Raw genomic sequence first — 25,433 nt, forward strand, 5'->3', positions numbered from 1 at the left:
ATAGAACTGATCAATTACCCTTTCCTACTACATCAGCTATCCATCTGTCTAAGCAATAAGATACTGATTCAACTATAAAACAACCGGATAGAACTGGTCAATTACCCTTTCCTACTACATCAGCTATCCATCTGTCTAAGCAATAAGATACTGATTCAACTATAAAACAAAGGTTGACAAATCCCATTCAATCCCCCATCATCTTTCCAGTATACTTATTACAGGGTTATCTGCCCTATGGATAACTGGGGAAGGAGAGGTTGGAAGGAGGCTAGTGGACAGAGAGAGGAGACAAAGCTTCCCATAATTCATCCACATTCAAAGATGAAATACATAATGGCGAGCACCCCCCCTCCCACTAACAAGATAATAGTCTGAAGGGGAACGTCACATCGCCATATTAGCCGTCCTTATAGGCGAGCTGCCAGATTCAAACATCAAGATGGGAAGCACTTATCTAGAGGTAAGATTTACATTTCCCACCTGGATCATTTCATCAACAAGATCAAACTTAGCCATTCAATTTAGAAACAAGGGGAGAGTTGTTCTACATGCAAATGGCGATGTGGGGCCCACCACTAGGCCACACCCTTCACTTCACAGGTCTATGTACGTGTACTTACATGGAACAACAGAACATCTATGGTGAAAGAGAGAGAAAGAGGACTGATGTCTGAGAAAGAGGCAACACTATCAGTCGTAGAAAAGTCATGTGTATCTACTGCTACACACACACACACATTTAAATTCCACTGTGTGTGTGGGAGACAGAGTCCAACGTACGAGTGAAGCCCATGGACTCCTCCTTCCACCTGAGCAGACGTGGTCCTCTTCTCAAACTTCAGCTCTCCAGAGTACATCATGGATCTGTGGAAAACAACAATATCAGAGATCACCTACCACGTACACACACACACACACACACACACACACACACACACTTGTCCCCTCTACCTCACACACAACTCACCGTAGAACAGAGAGACTCTTGGCACCGATGTCCTGACAGCCATGTTGGATGCCAGCGATCAGGTAGGGGATAAACTTGTGGATGGAGCCCTTGTCCTGAACAGAGCCGGACACACCCTGAGCCACCTTCACCTTGTCCCCTTCACTGTGGAATCAGCCAGTCAGAACACAGAGACGGTTTAGACACTGCTGTGGAATCGGCCAGTCAGAACACAGAGACGGGTTGGACACTGCTGTGGAATCAGCCAGTCAGAACACAGAGACGGGTTAGACACTGCTGTGGAATCGGCTAGTCAGAACACAGAGACGGTTTAGACACTGCTGTGGAATCGGCCAGTCAGAACACAGAGACGGGTTGGACACTGCTGTGGAATCAGCCAGTCAGAACACAGAGACGGGTTAGACACTGCTGTGGAATCGGCCAGTCAGAACACAGAGACGGGTTAGACACGGCTGTGGAATCATCCAGTCAGAACACAGAGACTGGTTAGACACTGCTGTGGAATCGGCCAGTCAGAACACAGAGACGGGTTAGACACTGCTGACGGACAGCGAAATTCTCAAATGAGTGCACAGAGAGCAGCTTTAACACAGGAAAGTTGGCACCATTTGTTTTGAGAAAATGACTTACATTTGTCATATATTGTATCACAATGTGAACCGTCTGAATGAAGGACAAACCAATAAATACATGTATATAATCAGACATAAAATATTAATTTCACTCATCAGCGATTAAAACCTCTTTGGGCTGCAATCCAGTTAACGGGACAATACGACAACAGCCAGTGAAAGTGCAGGGCGCCAAATTCAAAACAGAAATCTCATAATTAAAATTCCTCAAACATACACACATCTTATACCGTTTTAAAGGTAGTCTTGTTGTTAATCCCACCAGTGTCCGATTTCAAATAGGATTTACGGTAAAAGCACCACAAACAATTATGTTATGTCACCACCAAGCCACAGAAAAATGCAGCCATTTTCCCAGCCAAAGAGAGTTGTCACAAAAAGCACAAATAGAGATAAAATGAATCACTAACCATTGATGATCTTCATCAGATGACACTCATAGGACTTCATGTTACACAATACATGTATGTTTCGATTGATAAAGTTCATATATCAAAAATTCTGAGTTTACATTGGCGCGTTACATTCACTAGTTCCAAAAACATCCAGTGATTTTGCATAGCCACATCGATTTAACAGAAATACTCATCATAAATGTAGATGATAATGCAAGTTATACACATGGAATTATAGATATACCTGTCCTTAATGCAACCGCTGTGTCAGATTTTAATTTTTTTTAACAGAAAAAGCAAACCATGCAATAATCTGAGACGGCACTCAGAACAATCAAGTCAAATTAGCTGCCATGTTATAGTCAACATAAACCATAAATTACATGCTAAATATTCCCTTACCTTTGATGATCTTCATCAGAATGCACTCCAAGGAATCCCAGGTCCACTATAAATGCTTGATTTGTTTGATAATGTCCGTTATTTATGTCCAATTGGCTACTTTTGTTAGCGCGTTTGGTAAACATATCAAAAACGCTTGTTCTGGTCAGCGTTACGTCGGACAAAAACTTCAGAAAGTGATATTACAGGTCGAAAAAACATTTCAAACTAAGTACAGAATCAATCCTTAGGATGTTTTTATCATTAATATTCAATAAAGTTCCAACCGGCGTATTCCTTTGTGTCTTCAGGAGCCATGGAACGCAGGTCCCTATCATGTGAAATGCACGTGACCAGAAAATGGCTGACTGCCAGACACCTGATTCATTCTGCTGTCATTCAGTCTCTCAACACAGTTAGAAGTCTCATTCAAATTTCTATAGACGGTTGACATCTAGTGGAAGCCCTAGGAAGTGAATCTTCATTAATATCTCAAGGGGATTTCAATGGGAACTGTGTTGAGTACATACCAACCTCAGATCTCACTTCCGGTTTTGATTTCTCCTCAGGTTTTTGCCTGCCATATGAGTTGTTATACTCACAGACATCATTCAAACAGTGTTAGAAACTTCAGAGTGTTTTCTATCCAATACTACTAATAATATTCATATATTAGCAACTGAGACTGAGGAGCAGGCCATTTACTTTGGGCACCTTATTCATCCAAGCTACTCAATACTGCCCCCAGCCATAAAAAAGTTTTTAATTAACAGCAACTGTGCAATAACTTTGCTTACCTGGTCTTCATTCCAACCCTCCTATGAATTTTAATGTCTGATCGAGAGTTAGTCTACGTCCCAAATGGCACAGGGTGTGATTTGGGCTGCAGCTCTAGTGTGTGATGTCCTCCCTACCTGAAGTAGCGTTTCTGGCTGCTGGTGCTCTTCTCCATGGCGTCCAGAGAGCCCATGCCGCGGTACTTCTTCAGCCGCACGCCGTCCGAGAAGAAGTACTCCCCCGGAGCCTCCGTGGTCGCCGCTAGCAACGAGCCCATCATCACTGGGGAGGGGTGGAAGAGGTCATAACTCAAAATCATTGGTTGGTACACATTTCTCGAACTAATTGTCATAACAGCTAGTGTTCTTTTGTTATATCGATTAGCTTCACATTAGCTTTAAATTAGCTCTGATTACCATCAATCAGCTTTGAATGAATTAGAGTAATAAACATGATCTCATGTCTATTCCTCTAATAGACATGAGCTCAACAGTGGATTAGAGGAATAGACGTGAGATCAACAGTGGATTAGAGGTGAGATCAACAGTGGTAAACAGAAAACTAGCACAAAGACATCAAGATACTGTAAGACTATAGACCCTGGCTATTCAATTCTGCTCCTGAAGGGCTGAAAAACTTCTGGTTTCTGGTTCTACCTGGTAGTTAATTGCACTCACCTGGTGTCCCAGGTCTGAATGATTAGAAAGAGAGGATGAAAACAAGAAGTGTTTGGGCCCTCCAGGACCGACATTGGACAGCCCTGCTATACACCTATTCTAGCCTATGAAATTAACCACATTGACCTAGTGCATGCTATAAAAGGGGTTCATGAAGGATTAAGCTAATGAATGAATGAATGGGTGAATAAATGACAACAGAAGAGTGAATGGTAATGAATGCATGACTATGAAAGAGTGAACGCATGAATTAACAAGTGAATGAAAGGTACCTGTGGAGGCCCCGAGTGAGAGAGCCTTGACCACGTGGCCCACGGTCTGAATGCCGCCGTCTGCGATGACTGGCACCCCGAAACGTCTAGCATACTCTGCCACCTTATACACCGAGGTGCCCTGAGGCCGCCCGCACGCCATCACTACGGCAGACGGAGACAGGAAATGCGTCACCTTACCATGATAACATATCTTATGACCGGTGTAGTCAGGCGGTGTTCGGTTGGGCCCGATGGATGGATGATTTTTTTTAAGGAAGTAATATTATCAGAATCGAGGTGTTCAGTTAAAAAAACAAATATTGAATATGTCTAAGTTCTTCCAATAAGGATGTTTGTTTTGTGCTTGAAAAACGTTTGCCTTCATTTGCTGAACGTAATGTTGTGGAGAAAGTTGTCGCCATGGTAACCGAGAGCAAATAAATAAATAAATCACCACAACGACAGAGACTAACAACCAGCGTAGCATCTTGGTTGGTTACTCGCTGCTCTGATCCTTCTCCAGTTTTGCTGTGTAGCTTCAGCGGTTGACCTATACATTAGAACTGATCCAAAGCCAGCTGCTATGGGTAGAGAATCCTATGCGAATTATCACATTTCTATTTAATATCACTAAACTCATAACATTTAGACGTAATACTACAATTCCAAATCGCACATTACACTCAAGGTGTAGCATTCTGGGTTGGGTCAATTCCATTTCAACTCAGTCAATTCCGCAAGTGGGTTTAAATATAAAACCAGCAACAGTCCTCTCCTGCATTCAGTTGTAAATTGATCCTGTTGATAGTATTAGGGGGTGGGGTCACTACCTTCCTGGGTGATACAGATGGAGCCACAGCCCATGCCCACTCGCAGAGCGTCCACTCCTGCATCAATCAGGTTCTTGGCCTGGGCTGCCGTCACCACTACAAGAGACAACACAACATCATCAGAAGGCAGGAAAAGGAAGGTTAAGTGTATAAGTGTCTAATGTATTTTCCCCCCAAGACCGATCTTGATAGCCTCTCAAAGATCTGAAACTGGATGGCTGGAAGTGTCAAATAGTGATAAATCCTGTCCCAGCGCTCCACTCTCTCACCGTTCCCTCCCACCACCTGCAGCTCGCTGTACTTCTGTTTGATGTAGTTGATCATGTTGACCTGATACACAGAGTTGCCTTGTGAGGAATCCTGCAGAAACAGAGAAAATAAGTCATGTCTGCACTGCAGTGCCACGGTCTAATGCCATAAACAGGTCAACCGCTAACCACCATGTCCACCAAAACTGTATGAACAGGTCAACCCCTAACCACCATGTCCACCAAAACTGTGTAAAAACAGGTCAACCACTGACCACCATGTCCACCAAACTGTATAAACAGGTCAACCACTAACCACCATGTCCACCAAAACTGTATGAACAGGTCAACCCCTAACCACCATGTCCACCAAAACTGTATGAACAGGTCAACCCCTAACCACCATGTCCACCAAAACTGTATGAACAGGTCAACCCCTAACCACCATGTCCACCAAAACTGTATGAACAGGTCAACCCCTAACCACCATGTCCACCAAAACTGTATAAAAACAGGTCAACCACTAACCACCATGTCCACCAAAACTGTATGAACAGGTCAACCACTGACCACCATGTCCACCAAACTGTATAAACAGGTCAACCCCTAACCACCATGTCCACCAAAACTGTATGAACAGGTCAACCCCTAACCACCATGTCCACCAAAACTGTATGAACAGGTCAACCCCTAACCACCATGTCCACCAAAACTGTATGAACAGGTCAACCATTAACCACCATGTCCACCAAAACTGTATGAACAGGTCAACCCCTAACCACCATGTCCACCAAAACTGTATGAACAGGTCAACCACTAACCACCATGTCCACCAAAACTGTATGAACAGGTCAACCACTAACCACCATGTCCACCAAACTGTATGAACAGGTCAACCACTGACCACCATGTCCACCAAACTGTATAAACAGGTCAACCACTAACCACAATGTCCACCAAAATTGTATGAACAGGTCAACCATTAACCACCATGTCTACCAAAACTGTATAAACAGGTCAACCCCTAACCACCAAAACTGTATGAACAGGTCAACCACTAACCCAACCTAAACCCCATCTGGATCCTAACCATAACCTGCGACCTGTATGCTCTAGTTGGCTGTCCCCCAACTACATATTCGTCGCCAGACCCACTGGCTCCAGGTCATCTATAAGTCTATGCTAGGTAAAGCTCCGCCTTATCTCAGCTCTCTGGTCACGATAACAACACCCACCTGTAGCACGCGCTCCAACAGGTGTATCTCACTGATCATCCCTAAAGCCAACACCTCATTTGGCCGCCTTTCGCTCCAGATCTCTGCTGCCAGTGACTGGAACGAATTGCAAAAATCGCTGAAGTTGGAGACTTATCTCCCTCACCAACTTCAAAAATATGCTAATTGAGCAGCTAACCGATCGCTGCAGCTGTACATAGTCTTATCGGTAAATAGCCCACCCAATTATACCTACCTCATCCCCATACTGTTTATATTTATTTACTTTCTGCTCTTTTGCACACCAGTATCTCTACCTGTACATGACCATCTGATCATTTATCACTCCAGTGTTAATCTGAAAAATTGTAATTATTCGCCGACCTCCTCATGCCTTTTGCACACAATGTATATAGACTTTTTTTCTCTACTGTGTTATTGACTTGTTAATTGTTTACTCCATGTGTAACTCAGTGTTGTTGTCTGTTCACACTGCTATGCTTTATCTTGGCCAGGTTGCAGTTGTAAATGGAACTTGTTCTCAACTAGCCTACCTGGTTAAATAAAGGTGAAATAAAAAAATAAAAAATAACCTCAAACCCACCAGTACGACCACGTCGACCCCAGCCTGCATCAGTAGGTCCAGTCTGTACTTGTCGTCAGTCCCTGGTGCCGATGGCGGCTCCGCACAGCAGCTGTTTGCGAGAGTCTTTGGAGGCCAGGGGTAGTCCCTGTTCTTCTTCAAGTCTGTCCTGGCGATGATGGACACCAGCTCATCACTGTCGTTCACGATGGGCAGCTTGCCTGGTGGTGGTGTGTGTGTGTGTGTGTGTGTGGGGGGGGAGACTTTGTTAACCTCTCTGGGATCGTTCGGGACACTAGCTTCCCACCTTGCCAACAGCCAGTGTAAGTGCAGGGTGCCAAATTCAAAACAACAGAAATCTCATAATTAACATTCCTCAACCATACAAGTATTTTACACCATTTTAAAGATACACTTCTTGTTAATCCAACCACAGTGTCCAATTCACAGAAAGCATTCAGCCATTTTCCAACCAAAGAGAGGCGTCACAAAAAGCATAAATAGAGATAAAATTAATCACTAACCTTTGATGATCTTCATCAGATGACACTCCAAGGACTCAATGTTATACAATACATGTATGTTGTGTTCGATCAAGTTCATATTTATATCCAAAAACCTCAGTTTACATTGGAGCCATGTTCAGAAATGACTCCAAAATATCCGGAAATATTGCAGAGCCACATCAAATAACAGAAGTACTCATCATAAACTTTGATGAAAGGTACATATTTTACGTAGAATTAAAGATAAACTTGTTCTTAATGCAACCGCTGTTTCAGGTTTCAAAAAGCTTTACGGCAAAACCACAATATTCAATCATCTGAGAACAGCTTTCAGCCACAAAAGCAAGCCATACAGTTACCTGCCAAATTGTGGAGTAAATAATATTATAAATAATATTATAAAACCTCACTTATCTTTACTGATCTTCGTCGGAATGCACTCCCAGGACTCCCACAAGAAATGTTTGTTTTGTTCGATTACCTCCATATTTATGTCCAAATACTCCCGTTTGTTCACGCGTTTAGTTCACTGTACCTGGGTGCAGCACACAGCGCAAAATCCAGACGAAAAGTCAAGAGTTCCATTAAGAAGCAAGAAGAAACAGTTTAAACAATGTTTACAATCAACCCTTAGGTCTTTTTATAACAAATCTTCAATAATATTCCAACCGGACAATAGCCTATTCATTACAGAGGAACAAGAAGGAACGGCGCGCCCGCGCGTGACCGCGCAGTAAACAACTGATTGGCCTCAGCCTAGTCCAATTGTTGAAACAGTTCTTATTCGACACCCTTCCACAATAGAAGCCTCAAACAACTTTCTAAAGACTGTTGACATCGGTGGAAGCTTTGGGGAAGTGCAATCTGGTCCATAGACGTGCATATTGGATAGCAATCAGTTAAATGAAACTTCAAACCTCAGATTTCCCACTTCCTGGTTGGATTTGTCTCAGGTTTTTGCCTGCCATATGAGTTCAGTTATACTCACAGACATCATTCAAACAGTTTTAGAAACTTCAGAGTGTTTTCTATCAATACTAATAATTTGCATATATTAGCTTCTGGGACAGAGTAGCATAGTTTACTCTGGGTACATTATTCATCCAAGCTTACTCAATACTGCCCCCCTGTCACCAAGAAGTTAAAGGTGACCAAGTAATTCTGCCATCTAACCTCAAACAGTTCATAAATGACCTTGTACAGCAAAACCAAAGACAATCTAATCAATAATAAGTTGAGGATGATACAATAGAACAATGTACCAGAAAATAGGTTATAGACTCCTAGAAGGACTGTGCACCACTGGCTCACCTTTTTGCTTCGCTGTGCAGAATGTCGTTAGCCTCTTTCAGCGTGACACCGGCTGGGGCCACCACTAGCTCCTCCCCTCTTAGTCATGGCCGTCCTCCAGTGGTCGGCTGTGGTCCTTCTCGGAGAGGAAGTCGATGTCTCTGGGAGGTGATGATGCCCACCAGCTTGCTGCCCATCTTGCCAGTCTCGGTGACGGGGATGCCAGAGAAGCCGTGGCGAGTCTTGGCCTCAAACACGTCCCCACCGTGTGACGCGGGCTCATTACAAGAGGGTCTGTGATGAAACCCTGCTCAAACCTCTGGACAAAACAACAAATATCTGTTAATAAACCATTGTGTGTATAGATGCACTGCAACCCATTTAATACCAATCAATATAAAATGATGCAAGTCATTAACTACAAAGGGTAAATGCTTTCATAGGCGTTTATGGGGTCTCACCTTAACCTTGCGGACCTCGTTGGCTTGGAATTCAGGGGTGCAGTTGTGATGGATGAGGCCGATGCCTCCCATGAGCTAAAGGCATTCAAAAACACCGACAAATAAAAAACACTTTTGGGAGACAGAATACTGCTTATGGTACGTTTCCCCCCAGCAACACAAAACACTTTTGGGAGACGGAATACTGTTTATGGTACGTTTCCCCACAGCAACACAAAACACTTAGAATGTGACAGATGTGGAAAGCGCACAGTAATTTCTAGCATAGAGGACACAAATATATATATTTTTTACTGGCTCGAATGTCAGGCTGCAAGGTCTCACCGCCATGGCGATGGCCATCGATGACTCTGTGACTGTGTCCATGGGGGAGGAGATGAGAGGCGTCTTCAGGGTGATCTTCCTGGTCAGGGCAGAGGTCAGGTCCTGGTGGAGAAAGTAAGGAGGACATCTTGGCTCAATAACCCACAACATGTTCAGGAAATCAGTCACTCAGCAAACTAGATTATATTAAATCAAAGTTTATTTGTCACGTGCACTGAATACAACAGGTGTAGACCTTACAGTGAAATGCTTACTTACAAGCTCTAAACAATAGTGCAAAAAAAGTATTAAGTGAACAATAGGTAGGTAAAGAAATAAAACAGTAAAAAGACAGGCTATATACAGTAGTGAGGCTATAAAAGTAGCGAGGCTACATACAGACACCGATTAGTCAGGCTGATTGAGGTAGTATGTACACGTAGACATGGTTAAAGTGACTATGCATATATGTTGAACAGAGAGTAGCAGTAGAGTAAAAGAGGGGTTGGCGGGTGGTGACCATCATTGCTTGTAATGGTAAAGGTTGCTTTCTCAGTTGTCCACTAGGGGGCAGACATGCTCCAACAAGCAAATTTGTCCTATGTGGATTGGCCTAAGGAAAATGACAGCTTTTGGTCACGTTTCTCAAGCATGATTTGCTGAGAAACGTGGCTGACTGGACGATGAGTCTCAAAGTCTCAGATGAGAGTTGCAACAGCAAGTAAACAACATGCAACTGGAAAGCAGACATCGCCATCTGGCCTAAACGTAAATTATCAGGTGCTACATTTGATCGGGGCTCCCGAGTGACGCAGCGGTGTAAGGCACTGCATCTCAGTGCAAGAGGCATTACTGCAGTCCATGGTTCAAATCCAGGCTGCATCACATCTGGGCGTGATTGGGAGTCCCATAGGACAGCGCACAGTTATCCCAGCATCATCCGGGCTATGTCGTCACTGTAAATAAGAATTTGTTCTTAACTAACTTGCCTTGTTAAATAAATATATATAAAAAAAAATGTATAAACCTGTCATCAGAGAGACCAGACCGATGTTGCTTTGACTAAACTGATGCATGTGACTGAGGGGACCCAAGTCTTTCTGGAAATGTTTTTTTGCACAATCAGGCCGTGACCTTGTTCTAAACTATCTGCCAAAACACTGGGAAAGTTCCTTTTCTAAAAATAAAACAATCGGCCACTTCCACAGTCTTCTCAGCTGGGAGGAAAACATGGCATGAGAAAACTAGTGTGCATTTTATGGCATCAAGAGCTGTACTCCCTCATCTTTTGGCAAATGTAAACTACCATACCAACTATTGTGTTTCTGAAATGGGGGGGGGGGGGGGTGAAGATAAAGGCTGGACACTGGCAGCCATTTTGTCAGCTCAACTGCACCACCCTGCCAAATTCTACTAACCTTTAAAATTGAGAGACCACCTCTGCACATGGTGTGACCAGCAATAATTTCCCATTGAAACACCAGACAGAGGCCCACCTCACACGTATAAAACATCCCTGTGGAAGAGGGTGGGGTGGTCTATTTTAAACTAGTCTAAACAAATATTACTGCATGAACTTTGACTGTATTCACAGTTGAGACAGACAAACACAGGCTCATCCAAGTTACCAGACTGACTCCACCATCAAGAAAATAGACCAGGTTACAACCCTACGGAGACTACCCACAACGCCACGGCAACAACGCAGACAGGCACCTTCCACAGCAACAAGAGCTGTGTTCTAGTCTGGACAAAAAAGGAGATTAGAGATATCAATTAGATTAAAAACTCCTGATGGACGAGAGAGAAGGGCAGGGGGATTTCACATAAAGCCTGAGATTAACGCTCACATCATCCCCTGAGAGAAGAATGAGCAACCAACCAACCAGGCACAACCGTAAACAGAGAGAGACAGAAAGACAGAGACCAGATGTGGGAAGCCATCTTGGTAAAAATAGGGTGGCTAGGAGGTTAGGGATGACGAAGGAAGCTGAGAGCATTTTGGAAAAGCTGCAATTAGAGAATGAGGTTTTGGCTTTGAATGCAGAGCATCTGTGTGGACACAGCATACTGTAAAAAGGCTTTGGTTTCAGAAGGGGCAGTGTCTGCTGGAAATAATAAAGGAATGTGTGGAAGCAATGCTCCCACTTGGTGCACCCATAGTCATTATCCCTGTAGTTTTCAGAGATCTGGAAGGACCAAGCGGCATGTAGCCTAGTGGTTAGAGTGTAGGGGCGGCATGTAGCCTAGTGGTTAGAGCGTAGGGGCGGCATGTGTAGCTAGTGGTTAGAGCGTGGGGGCGGCATGTAGCCTAGTGGTTAGAGCGCAGGGGGGCATGTAGCCTAGTGGTTAGAGCGTAGGGGCGGCATGTAAGTGGTTAAGCGTAGGGCGGCATGTAGCCTAGTGGTTAGAGCGTAGGGCGGCATGTAGCCTAGTGGTTAGAGCGGGGGCGGCAGGTAGCCTAGTGGTTAGAGCGTAGGGGCGGCAGGTAGCCAGGCCCAGCCTAGTGGTTAGGCGTAGGGGCGGCATGTAGCCTAGTGGTTAGAGCGTAGGGCGGCATGTAGCCTAGTGGTTAGAGCGTAGGGGCGGCATGTAGCCTAGTGGTTAGAGCGTAGGGGCGGCATGTAGCCTAGTGGTTAGAGCGTAGGGGCGGCATGTAGCCTAGTGGTTAGAGCGTAGGGCGGCATGTAGCCTAGTGGTTAGAGCGTAGGCGGCGCCCAGCCTAGTGGTTAGGAGCGTAGGGGCGGCATGTAGCCTAGTGGTTAGCGTAGGGGCGGCGTAGTGGGGCGGCATGTAGCCTAGTGGTTAGAGCGTAGTGGCGGCATGCAGGTAGCCTAGTGGTTAGAGCGTAGGGCGGCATGTAGCCTAGTGGTTAGAGCGTAGGGGCGGCAGTGGCGGGGTAGCCTAGTGGTTAGAGCGTAGGGCGGCATGGCCTAGTGTTGAGCGTAGGGGGCGGCAGGTAGCCTAGTGGTTAGAGCGTAGGGGCGGCATGTAGCCTAGTGGTTAGCGTAGGGGGGCGGAATGAAGCGTAGCCCTAGTGGTTAGAGCGTAGGGGCGTAAATGGGCGTAGCCTAGTGGTTAGAGCGTAGGGGGACGGAATGTAGCCTAGTGGTTGGCTAGAAGCCTAGTGGTTGCGTAGGCGGCATGTAGCCTAGTGGTTAGAACGTAGGGGCGGTTAGCCATTAGAACGTAGGGCGGCCCTAATGGTTAGAGTAGGGCTGCAGGTGGCCTAGAGCGTAGGGCGGCAGTAGCCTAGTGGTTAGAGCGTAGGGCGGCAGGTAGCCTAGTGGTTAGGCGTAGGGCGGCAGGTAGCCTAGTGGTTAGAGCGTAGGGGCGGCATGTAGCCTAGTGGTTAGAGCGTAAAGGGGCGGCATGTAGCCTAGTGGTTAGAGCGTAGGGCGGCATGTAGCCGAGTGGTTAGAGCGTAGGGCGGCGTAGCCTAGTGGGGGCGGCGGCATGTAGCCTAGTGGTTAGAGCGTAGGGCGGCATGTAGCCTAGTGGTTAGAGCGTAGGGAGCGGCATGTAGCCTAGTGGTTAGAGCGTAGGGGCGGCAGGTAGCCTAGTGGTTAGAGCGTAGGGGCGGCAGGTAGCCTAGTGGTTAGAGCGTAGGGCCTAGTGGCTAGGAGGTAGCCTAGTGGTTAGAGCGTAGGGGCGGCAGGTAGCCTAAGTGGTTAGAGCGTAGGGGCGGCAGGTAGCCTAGTGGTTAGAGCGTAGGGGCGGCAGGTAGCCTAGTGGTTAGAGCGTAGGGCGGCAGGCAGCCTAGTGGTTAGAGCGTAGGGGCGGCAGGTAGCCTAGTGGTTAGAGCGTAGGGCGGCAGGTAGCCTAGTGGTTAGAGCGTAGGGGCGGCCCAGGTAGCCTTGTGGTTAGTGTAGGGGCGGCAGGTAGCCTAGTGGTTAGAGTGTAGGGGCGGCAGGTAGCCTAGTGGTTAGAGTGTAGGGGAGGCAGGTAGCCTTGTGGTTAGAGTGTAGGGAGGCAGGTAGCCTAGTGGTTAGAGTGTAGTGGCAGGTAGCCTAGTGGTTAGAGTGTACGGGGCGGCAGGTAGCCTAGTGGTTAGAGTGTAGGGAGGCAGGTAGCCTAGTGGTTAAGAGTGTAGGGGCGGCAGGTAGCCTAGTGGTTAGAGTGTAGGGCCAGTAACCAGCAGGTAGCCTAGTGGTTAGGTGTAAGGGCGGCAAGTAGCCTAGTGGTTAAGAGTGTAGGGCCAGTAACCGGCAGGTAGCCTAGTGGTTAGAGCGTTGGGCCAGTAACCAGCAGGTAGCCTAGTGGTTAGAGTGTAGGGCCGGCAAGTAGCCTAGTGGTTAGAGCGATGGGCCAGTAACCAGCAGGTAGCCTAGTGGTTAGAGCGTTGGGCCAGTAACCAGCAGGTAGCCTAGTGGTTAGAGTGTAGGGGGCCGGCAAGAAGCCTAGTGGTTAGAGCGTTGGGCCAGTAACCAGCAGGCAGCCTAGTGGTTAGAGCGATGGGCCAGTAACCAGCAGGTAGCCTAGTGGTTAGGGGCGGCAAGAAGAGTGTGAAGCGTTGGGCCAGTAACCAGCAGGCAGCCTAGTGGTTAGAGCAATGGGCCAGTAACCAGGTAGCAGGTAGCCTAATAGTTAACCAGCAGGTAGCCTAGTGGTTGGGCCAGTAACCGAAAGGTTGCTGGATCGAATCCTGAGCTGACAAGGTAAAAATGTGTATTTTTTAATTTTTTTAATTTAGTAGTTCTGCCCCATGAACAAGGCAGTTAAACCCACTGTTCCCAGGTAGGCCATCATTGTAAATAAGAATTTGTTCTTAACTGACTTGCCTAGTTATATAAAGGTTATATGAAAAAAAAAATGTAAAACTGGAGGACACCAGTTCAACAGGTTAAGAGCAGCCTTCATCGTATGGCTTGTACCTACCCATTACTCCCCATTACTCTACCCCATTACTCTGAACACTTAAGAGGAATGGGCTAGGGAAGAGGGTCTCAGAACAAAGAGGAATTGAGCCCATGAACAGAACATTAGGCTGAAGCTAGGTTGAAGGGTAGTCTGTCGCTCAAAACCTATATTGAATTGTCTTAGCTTTCTGGAAGGTCTTGACAATCAGAGAAGAGAGGACTACTCACCACATCGTCTGAGGTAAAATCAATGAAGCCCGGCAGAATCAGGAAGTCGCTGAAAGACAGACAGAGCAAAAGGTCAGGGGTCAAGGTTCACAGGTTGTCATGACTAAAGAAAGATGGCTTAAGACAAGAGGACTACAAGATTCATAGTGCAGTGCACGCAACTGCCAGCCAACTGGTGACAGTGGGTCAGATGTGGCCTATTATAAACCCCTCACCCTTTTTCCCACCCAATTTCAACGTTTACAAGTACCTCCACCATGTTGGAGTTGGGTCCATAGCAGGAAGTGTTGAAAGCCAAAAGGGGAATAGTTGCAAATTAGCCCCAGAACTGCCACTTTGACCGAGCCTGGTAACAATATAGGGAAAACTAGTTCTCGCAATGGTTGAGAAGTCTGACCAAAGTTGCCTGTGATATAAATTTGAATAAACTAAACTACAAGTGAGTTTGCGTTAAGAACTAATGGAAAATGTCTTGATCCCAAAATTGTACGTTCATAAGTTCGCCCTCTAGTGATCGCTGATCAAGCTGCCCCTTCCCTTTGCCTTGTACTCTAGTCTAAAGAGAAACACTGTCTCACCCTGTTAGTCCAGTGCTTGACAAAAGCATCTTGTGTTCAATTTCATTTCTTACACTGTATGAACGCAATGGCAGGCAGAGAGAGAGCGGTGGAGAGCATGAGACAGAGGGAAAAAGAAGGATGATGTGTTTTTCACAGATGGGTGGATCTGGTGGTTTGGCAGATGGGTGTGAAAACAGACAGACTGGATAGAGGGAGAGACGACAAGTGAGCCTTTGTCAGAGAGAGAGAGAGAGAGAGAAAGATGGGGAAAAAGTGAAAACCAGAATAAGATGGAGAGCAGGAGAGAAATGGCTCTAAAGCAGACAGAACGGGAGGAGCGAGCGAGAGAAACAAAAACAGAGAGAGAGAATGGCCCCTGTCCTTTATCATCCGTCAGACCATTCCTCTCTCTCCTCCGCCTGTGTGGGTGAAGAGATGGGGCCTAAAATATGTCTACCAAACGGGACAGGGGAGGGGTCCGGCTGCAACCGCCAGACACCTCACAAACATCAACACAGTCTGGCACAGGGAGGCAGAGGAGAAAATATCTGCCAGCATTTAAGGAAACCACAAAACTCCACTGGTTCTGGATCAGCTCTCACTAGCCAGACCAAACCCCAACCAGCATGAGCCAAACGGTTATGACCATTTTTTTTACCTTTATTTAACTAGGCAAGTCAGTTAAAACCTCTTACATCTATGGGGGCGCTATTTAAAACGTGCCCGTTTTAAGCGCAATATTTTGTCACAAAAAGATGCTTGACTATGCATATAATTGACAGCTTTGGAAAGAAAACACTCTGACGTTTCCAAAACTGCAAAGATATTGTCTGCGAGTGCCCCAGAACTGATGCTACAGGCGAAACCAAGATGAAACTTCAAACAGGAAATGAGCAGGATTTTTGAGGCTCTGTTATTCATTGTCTCGTTATATGGCTGTGAATGCGCAAGGAATGAGCCTGCCCGATATATCGTTTCCCCAAGGTGTCTGCAGCATTGTGACGTATTTGTAGGCATATCATTGGAAGATTGACCATAAGAGACTACATTTGCCAGGTGTCCGCCCGGTGTCCTCCGTCGAAATTGGTGCGTCATCTTCAGCTGCAAGTCTTTTCCAAGGGATTCAGAGGAGAAAGTAGACATCCACGAACGATATATCAATGAAGAGATATGTGAAAAACACCTTGAGGATTGATTCTAAACAGCGTTTGCCGTGTTTCAGTCGATATTATGGAGTTCATTTGGAAAAAAGTTTGCCGTTTTGATGACTGAATTTTCGTTTTTTTTTGCTACCCAAACGTGATTTACAAAACGGAACGATTTCTCCTACACAAAGAATCTTTCAGGAAAAACTGAACATTTGCTATGTAACAGAGAATCCTTTTCTCCTCATTGAAAACATCCGTTCAAAAGTTCTTCAAAGGTAAATTATTTTCACTTTGAATCCTTTTCTGGTTTTTGTGCAAATGCTAAAACGCTAGCTATCAATACTCTTACACAAATGCTTGTTTTGCTATGCATATTTTGAAAATCTGAGGTTGCTAAGAAAAGGCTATAGCATATTTAACTTCATTTGCGATTTTCATGAATAGTTAACGTTACGCTAATGAGCTTGAGGCTATAACTGGATACAATTTGTCCTACACAAATAATATTTTTTGAAAAACTGAACATTTGCTATCTAACTGAGAGTCTCCTCATTGAAAACATCTGAAGTTCTTCAAAGGTAAATGATTTTATTTGAATGGTTTTCTTGTTTTTGTGAAAATGTTGCTGGCTGAATTCTAGGCTTATAGCTATGCTAGCTATCAATACTCTTACACAAATGCTTGTTTAGCTATGGTTGAAAAGCATATTTTGAAAATCTGAGATGACAGTGTTGTTAACAAAAGTCTAAGCTTGAGAGCAAATATATGTATTTCATTTCATTTGCGATTTTCATGAATAGTTAACGTTGCGTTATGCTAATGAGCTTGAATAGGATCCCGGATCCGGGATTGCTCGACGCAAGAAGTTAAGAACAAACTCTTATTTTCAATGACAGCCTAGGAACAGTGGGTTAACTGCCTGTTAACTGCCAGGGGCAGAACGACAGATTTGTACCTTGTCTGCTCGGGGTTTTGAACTTGCAACCTTCTGGTTACTAGTCCAATGCTCTAACCACTAGGCTACCCATTCAACCACTAAGTAGAGAAAGTGGGTAGGTCTGATTTAGAGTGCACTTACCTGTCTAGTCTTGCATACTATTAATGTTTAAATATCTATTGCCTGACAGTTCTGTTATGAAAACCGCTTCGGGCCATAGTAATGCTGGGTGCGACTTGATTCATCTTAATTTCATGCAGACAATTTGACACAAGCCTGGATAGCACTACTTAGTAACGTGGTTCTACACTTCTGCAAAGGCACTGCACTACACATGAAGAATTATGTCACGATTGTAATCTTTTCATTTCTTGTCCCTTTGCCACATAAGTGGATTGAGAATACATTGTCTTCTACACCAATGTCCCGGGGAGAATTGCGTTGGAGAGATGAGGGGCTTGAATGGGGCTAATTAGAAGCCGAGGATGATTAGGTGGCTGTGATCATAAGACAGAAAATGACTGCATTGACAAATTCTTTATGACAGGGGTAATATATGATAACATGCAGCAGAATCGTCTGCTGTACTAGGAAAATGTTGAGTTGCTGAAAGAATATTGATCCAGCTTGGTTGGCCTTGAAGGACCCTGGCCTCACCTGAGATGGTCTTGAGACCCTGACAGAACATCTCAGCTCACCCTGATCCAGCTTGGTGAAATGAGACCCTGACAGAACATTGCTCAGATCCCTGACTTGAGACCCTGACAGAGCATCTCAGCTCACCCTGATCCAGCTTGGTGAAATGGTCTTGAGACCCTGACCGAGCATCTCAGCTCACCCTGATCCAGCTTGGTGAAATGGTCTTGAGACCCTAACAGAGCATCTCAGCTCACCCTGATCCAGCTTGGTGAAATGGTCTTGAGACCCTGACAGAGCATCTCAGCTCACCCTGATCCAGCTTGGTGAAATGGTCTTGAGACCCTGACAGAACATCTCAGCTCACCCTGATCCAGCTTGGTGAAATGGTCTTGAGACCTGACAGAACATCTCAGCTCACCCTGATCCAGCTTGGTGAAATGGTCGTGAGACCCTGACAGAACATCTCAGCTCACCCTGATCCAGCTTGGTGAAATGGTCTTGAGACCCTGACAGAGCATCTCAGCTCACCCTGGCGAACACTTTCATAAGGGAGCGTGTATTCAGCTCCAGCGTGTTTGTGTGGACAGTAAGCCTGCCAGATTACAGCAGCAACAGGTAAGCAAACACCTCAAAGCCAGTAGTCCTTAGAGCCAGTGAGAACACATCTGGCTTTCTCTAATTTATCATGCCTTCGATTCCTTGCATCCCTCTCCCCTCAAAATACATTGGAGAAGAAAGTCAGAGGGGAGTGACTTTAGACCCTCTCCTTTAATACGGTACAAAAGGAGCCGAGGAGATAGGGAAAGACGAATTGAGATTGAACCACTGTCGCTACCGTCCTGGGTTGCCATGCTTGTGAGGCAGTTGTCTGTGGTTGCCATGGTGGAGACACAGCTGTGATACAGGTAATACAGGCCCAGACTTCCTCTGAGGTCTTCCCCCGAGACGCTCACATGACAGTACCTCAGGCTAGTCATGTGCTCTGCCTTTGCCTTTAAGCAGGACGTGCTTCATTAAGGAGTGGAGGGACGCGCGGTATCACACACACTGCCTAATCAATTAACCCCTGTGAACTGGGACTAACTCTCCATTCAAATGTGTAGTGTAAATAGTGAATACCATTGTGTGGATGTTGAGTCTGAACCATAGTATTTAGTCATTTAGCAGACGTTCTTATTCAGCGCAACTTACAGCAGCAATTAGGGTTCAACTGTAAGAAACAAAATGGTTGAGTTGTACCTGCTTGTTGTCTAAATATTGTTTCTCACAAACGCCACATAATCGGTTTAGAATGAATATATAGATTTTTTTACTTTTTACCCCCCCCCTCAATTTCATGATATTTCATTAGCAGTTACAGTCTTGTACAATTGCTGCAACTCCCCTACGGACTCTGTTTAGGCGAAGGTCAAGAGCCATGTGTCCTCCGAAACACGACCCTGCCAGGCCGCACTTTTTCTTCTTGACACACTGCTCGCTTCACCTGGAGCCAGCTGCACCAATGAGTCGAAGGACAGACCGTCCAACTGGCTGCCGTGTCAGCTTGCAAGCGCCCGGCTCGTCAGAGCACTGCTGCACCACTTGGGAGGCCCTACGGTATCCATTAATCTGTAACATAGGGTTCCTTACTAAATGGCACCCTATTCCCTATAGTCAAAAGTAATGCACTTTGTAGGGGACAGGGTACCATTTGGGACAGAGCCATATAGTCAAAAGACATAAGCTGCAACATCAACACAGGGATGTAGAATGTTACTCTATTTTAACAAGTAGGTGTTGGAAGCATTTTATAGCAGATAGGCATTTTTGTCAAGTCCTCTAGCCAGAGGTATGTTCAGGAAGCAAGACGATGCAGAGTTTTGGGCAACAGTCTTGGGCAAAGGGGTGAAATTAGTGAAGTAGCTTGCTGTGGCAATATTAAATTAATGCAATGACCGTCTGCCATATTGGGGCAGCCCAAATATTCGCTTGTTGAAATGAAGTTTGTTTAAACAGAGTGAAAGTGAATTGAGGACTCTTCAGTGAAAGTAAAAACAAATGTAAGTGAATATGAAATGAGCAGATAAAGGGCCTTAGGATATGAGTGCAGTCAGATGTCATTACTAGATAGATTAGATAGTGATTGAATGTCTCAAATAATCAAATAGCAGTTCATGCACTATGATTCTTCAGAGCAGTTAAAGATGCAGTCATATCATTACCGGAAGCAAATATCATCCTATGGTACAGATCAGGTTAATAAGCAATCAACCCCACCACCCCTGTCCACTCATTCATCTGTCCTACTCATTCATCTGTACAGATCAGGTTAATAAACAATCAACCCCCACCACCCCTGTCCTACTCATTCATCTGTACAGATCAGGTTAATCAACCCCCACCACCCCTGTCCTACTCATTCATCTGTACAGATCAGGTTAATAAGCAATCAGCCCCCACCACCCCTGTCCTACTCATTCATCTGTACAGATCAGGTTAATAAGCAATCAACCCCCCCACCCCTGTCTACTCATTCATCTGTACAGATCAGGTTAATAAACAATCAACCCCCACCACCCCTGTCCTACTCATTCATCTGTACAGATCAGGTTAATAAGCAATCAACCCCCACCACCCCTGTCCTACTCATTCATCTGTACAGATCAGGTTAATAAGCAATCAACCCCCACCACCCCTGTCCCTACTCATTCATCTGTACAGATCAGGTTAATAAGCAATCAACCCCAAACCCCTGTCCTACTCATTCATCTGTACAGATCAGGTTAATAAGCAATCGTCACCACCCCTGTCTACTCATTCATCTGTACAGATCAGGTTAATAAGCAATCAACCCCACCACCCCTGTCCTACTCATTCATCTGTACAGATCAGTGTTTTTCTCAGCCAACTAAAAAGAATTAAAATACAATTGGTGGCGAATGTGGTGTTACTTCTGCCAAATTCATCAACAAGGTACCTTATTGATTCAAATCTATTTTTAATGGGACAATCATTTGCTTCCCTATATGAACTCATTGTTTGGAGACAATAGGTTTTTTTACAGTATAGTGTATATAGTGTCAAAATGGTTGAAAAGTCAACCGTTTTACTCACTTGTAAGTCAACCCGTCGCCTTTAAACCGCAAGCTCTTCTGCCGTTGACCATCAGCGACAACAGACTGTTGTTGAGCAGATCTGCGATTCAAAACGTGTTGGCCATCATTACAAGCGCCGCCCGCGCATCGTCCATCATCGCTTGCGCATAGGGTTTGGACAGTTCGAGAGCGTACTTGTACAATACGGTTCTTTGGCATTTGTATTGTGGTTGAACTGAACTTACTTGTAGGTGAGGCCGTCTCCAACGGAGAAAAGCTGTTGTGCGGAGAGTCCGTCTTCTGGGACATAGCCCGTACCACCACTGATCAGGTAATCAGCCATGCTGTCAAATGAAAAAGGATGACAAGCAGGCATTAGGTGTAGCGATGGTGCATTTTCAAATATAATTAGTCATCAATAGATGAAGAGGTTAAAAGGTGTGACGCTTTGCGCCCGTGAATGACTATTAGTGCTGAGTGATTAACCCAAAACGCTGGTGGTTTGTTGTTATTGTATTATAAAATTTTTTAAACAAGGCATTTCGTTCAGGTTTCTTCTGTGATATCAATCGCATATTGAGTAGTTTCTCTAGAGACAAATGAGATCAAGCCGAACTGTTCGATTTAGCAGGCAGTTGTAGTTTCCAAAGGCCAATATTCTCCATAGTTTAGCATGGAAAACGTGGTATTTACCTAAAATGACCATAATCCATTGCATGCCTACTTGCCCATCTGTGTTTCTTTTAGCTTGCTACATTAAAGAGACAAGAAAGTTTGTTTGAAAGGAGAGCAGTTGCTTCTGAGGTACACTACACAACCAAAAGTTTGTGGACACCTGCTCGTCGAACATCTCATTCAAAATTATGGGCATTTATACGGACACATTGCTGCTACAATAGCCTCCACTCAGAAAAACAGCCCCAGACCATTATTCATCCTCCACCAAACTTAAATTGGCACTATACATTCAGGCAGGTAGCGTTCTACTGGCATCCGCCAAACCCAGATTTGTCCATCGGAGTACCAGATGGTGAAGCATGATTCATCATTCAGAGTCCAATGGCAGCAAGCTTAACTTCCCTCCAGCCAACGCTTGGCATTGTGCATGGTGATCGTGGGCTTGTGTGTGGCTACTCGGCCATGGAAACCCATTTCATGATGCTCCCAGAACGAACCATTCTTGTGCTGACGTTGCTTCCATAGACAGTTTTGAACTTGGTAGTGAGTGTTGCAACCGAGGACAGAATGTTTACACACTATGCGCTTCAGCACTCCTGCTTTGTGTTCTTGTGTGGCCTACCACTTCGTGGCTGATCCGTTTTTGCCCCCAGACGTTTCCACTTCACAATAACAGCACTTACAGATGACCGGGGCTACTCTAGCAAGGCAGAAATTGAACTGCCTTATTGGAAAGGTGGCATCCTATGAAGGTGCCACGTTGAAAGTCACTGAGCTTCAATAAGGCCATTCTACTGCCAATGTTTGTCTATTGAGATTGCTTTGGCTGTGTGCTTGATTGTATACACCTCTCAACAACGGGTGTGGCTAAAATAGCCGAATCCACCAATTTGAAGGTGTGTCCACATACACAAAAGTATCTCTACCTGAAATTGACAGTTGGTATTCAGCAGTCAAAAAATTATGCCTTGTTTACATTGAAGAAATACTAAAATTGTGATTTTGTCAGACAGCAGCTCTATAGAGGTGAGATGACTTGAAATGAAATAGTCATCAAATAAAACAAATGTAATATACCAAACTAAAATATTGTATTGAAGTAAAATAATGTGAATAAATGGTTAAGTGATAAGCAACCACTACCATCATGGACATTTTATTCACAGTTTCATTATGTGTTGTTATTATCGAACCTGAAATCATGACTTCTTTAAATAGTCAAAACTGAAACCTAGCCGAACTTACAAACCCAGAACGCTGCGCCCTAACGACTATGCGTTTTCAAAATGTGGATGACCCACTAACATCTATAAGAAACCTTTCTATTAGAGGGGGCATGCTGGCAAAATATAGCCTTACGAAATTAACCCTTTCATGCACGGTTGTGTAAATATACATGACTAAAATAGCAGCAGCACTAATGTTAAATAAAACACGTTGCTTTACATTTTTTCATGTTTGAGATATATATATATATATATTACAATTTACTGGATAAACACCAGGAAAATAGAGCAATTTTTTATCTTTATTGCTTGTGGTGGCTGTCCATGCAAACAAAACAGACATCAAGCGTGTTAAACAATGATGTGTTCAGCAAAAACGTTTCCTTCAAGCACATATTTATCCAGACTACCTACAGTGTTCTGGATAGCTGCTGAAAGGCAACCGTGAGCAATGCCTGTCAATACCGTAGCTAGCTACAGTAGTTAGCTAGCACTTACAACCGTTATCTGGCTACTGTACAGCTGAGTACCTAACAATGGTTGCAATGCCTTGAGCCCAAAATACATGCGGGGAGAATAAAACATGGCTATATTAACGATTAATGACTCATCTAGCAAACTGTCCGCAGCCTAAGTATTTATAGATTTCCATCCATCATATCATGTCTTTAACATATCGTTTGCAATGTATTTTATCACCAAAGCTGCACTATAAATTAGCCATCTAATTTCTTGCCACGCAGGTCAAAATGATCAGTGCGTTATTCAGCAGGAGCATGTGTCAGCTAGCGGTAGCCGGCTAGCAAGCTAACTAACATGTTTCAACTCATTATTGAATATGCTCTGTATTCTATGTAATTAGCCACCTCACCACGTTCTTAGTCTTACTTACAGTTACCTAATGTTAGCTACGTTAAGAAAATGTGAAACAAAAAATCAATTCCAGCCCGTTTTCTACCTCTTGAAGCTGACCACGTTGAAGGTGTTCGGAAATGCGAACTTTCCAGCTGTAGCTAGCAAGCAAGTCCAAAATGAGCGGAAGCAATGTGTGTTTTCTCTATTATGGAGGGAACCAACCCACAATTAATTCCCCTACTACAAACTCAAGTGATGATGCGAGGCTGGTCCAAATTTGATTGCCTGTCGCTGCTAGTGTATCCGCGTTAATAATAAGAATATTTTCGCAGAAGCTTCGAAAATGGATGCGTCACATCCCTCTCCTCCCACGTGGGGCGCTCATTGAATACGAAAACATGAGGGTAAACGTCTCAACTCAATCACAGGTTAGTGAGATTATGTCCTTGTAATTTATGTAATATACCTAATAATATACCTAATATGCAGAGTGCAGACCATACATCTTTTGGAGGAGAAAATCATGCATTTAGGCTACAGGGAAATTGGCACTATATTCTGGCAGTGCCAATGTCCATATATTATCATTTTATAACCCAAATATAACCACATAAACAGCCCTCCTACCATCCGTTTTTGGATCAATCAAGAATCATAAATCATTCAAATGTGTAGAAATCAACTTGTATAATGCTTATCTACTTATCAATCTAAAGTGACTTTTGTATTTTGACAAAAACCCACAAATCAACTATTCTCAGATGGTTCAGTGAGGTGCAACGTTTGGAGGTATTAACTGAACAGCACCACTGTCAGATTTACAAGTCACATGCAACCAGTTACTAGTAACCAATTATACGGATGACAGTGGCATTTTCTAGTCTAGATTGACCTCAACTGACCAGTAGAGCCAGCCTGCCTACATACCTCCTTAAATAGCCTAGATCACATTTTACACATTTACAGTAGATGAGGCTACACATTGACGGAATTTACCCTAATTTTCTCCTTCTTATCTTGTATATCATGGCCTATGACTTTCACTTTAAAATACAGGACAGACTGTTTAAAACAGAAAGAGAGAATGGCCCCTCCTTTATCATCTGTCAAGACCATTCAGATAATAAAAGCACAAAAGTCAATAGACCATTGGCTTTCAAGCTGACGGATTTGGGAGAATCAGACTAAATTATTTAGGCTTGGCCTATTATGCTGTATGTTGATCTGTGAATCCACAAGCATTGCATACCAAACAGTTCCACACTCTCCCATGTCTGTGATGGTTCAGGGTGGGAAGAGGATCACACACACACGTACACAGACATACACAGACAGATGAAGTAGACCTCCCTCACAACCACACACCTTTGTAAAAGGAGGACGGACAGCTCACTGCTGTCAATACCATCAGTGGCTGACGGTAGTCACTGACAAACAATTGCAACCTATCATCACGCAAGCAATGTCGCAATAAATTTAAATTTTGTTCTTCCTTGTCACCATCGTTTTCTGGAGAGTGGGGAATTCTAACCCATGCACTCTTGATCCTGTGCATTTAATGGAGTGGACTGCTGTCGCTGTGTGCACTCAACCAACACACAGATATTCAGAGCAAATAAAACCAAATGCATTTGTAATGGTGACTAGTGATCCACCCTGCATTAAAACACAATTACGCCCCAACGCCCCAAGTACATTTATCATGGGG

The 25,433-nt window shown here is 44.5% G+C and overlaps 1 pseudogene; it reads right to left on the bottom strand.

Moving 5' to 3' along the window:
• Positions 1 to 6: 6 nt before the first annotated feature.
• LOC135535336 (inosine-5'-monophosphate dehydrogenase 1b-like) lies at positions 7 to 24,073 on the bottom strand (annotated as a pseudogene).
• Positions 24,074 to 25,433: the final 1,360 nt, after the last annotated feature.

The sequence above is a fragment of the Oncorhynchus masou genome, unplaced genomic scaffold (assembly GCF_036934945.1).
Source record: "Oncorhynchus masou masou isolate Uvic2021 unplaced genomic scaffold, UVic_Omas_1.1 unplaced_scaffold_4826, whole genome shotgun sequence".
In the NCBI taxonomy this organism is placed as follows: domain Eukaryota; kingdom Metazoa; phylum Chordata; class Actinopteri; order Salmoniformes; family Salmonidae; genus Oncorhynchus; species Oncorhynchus masou.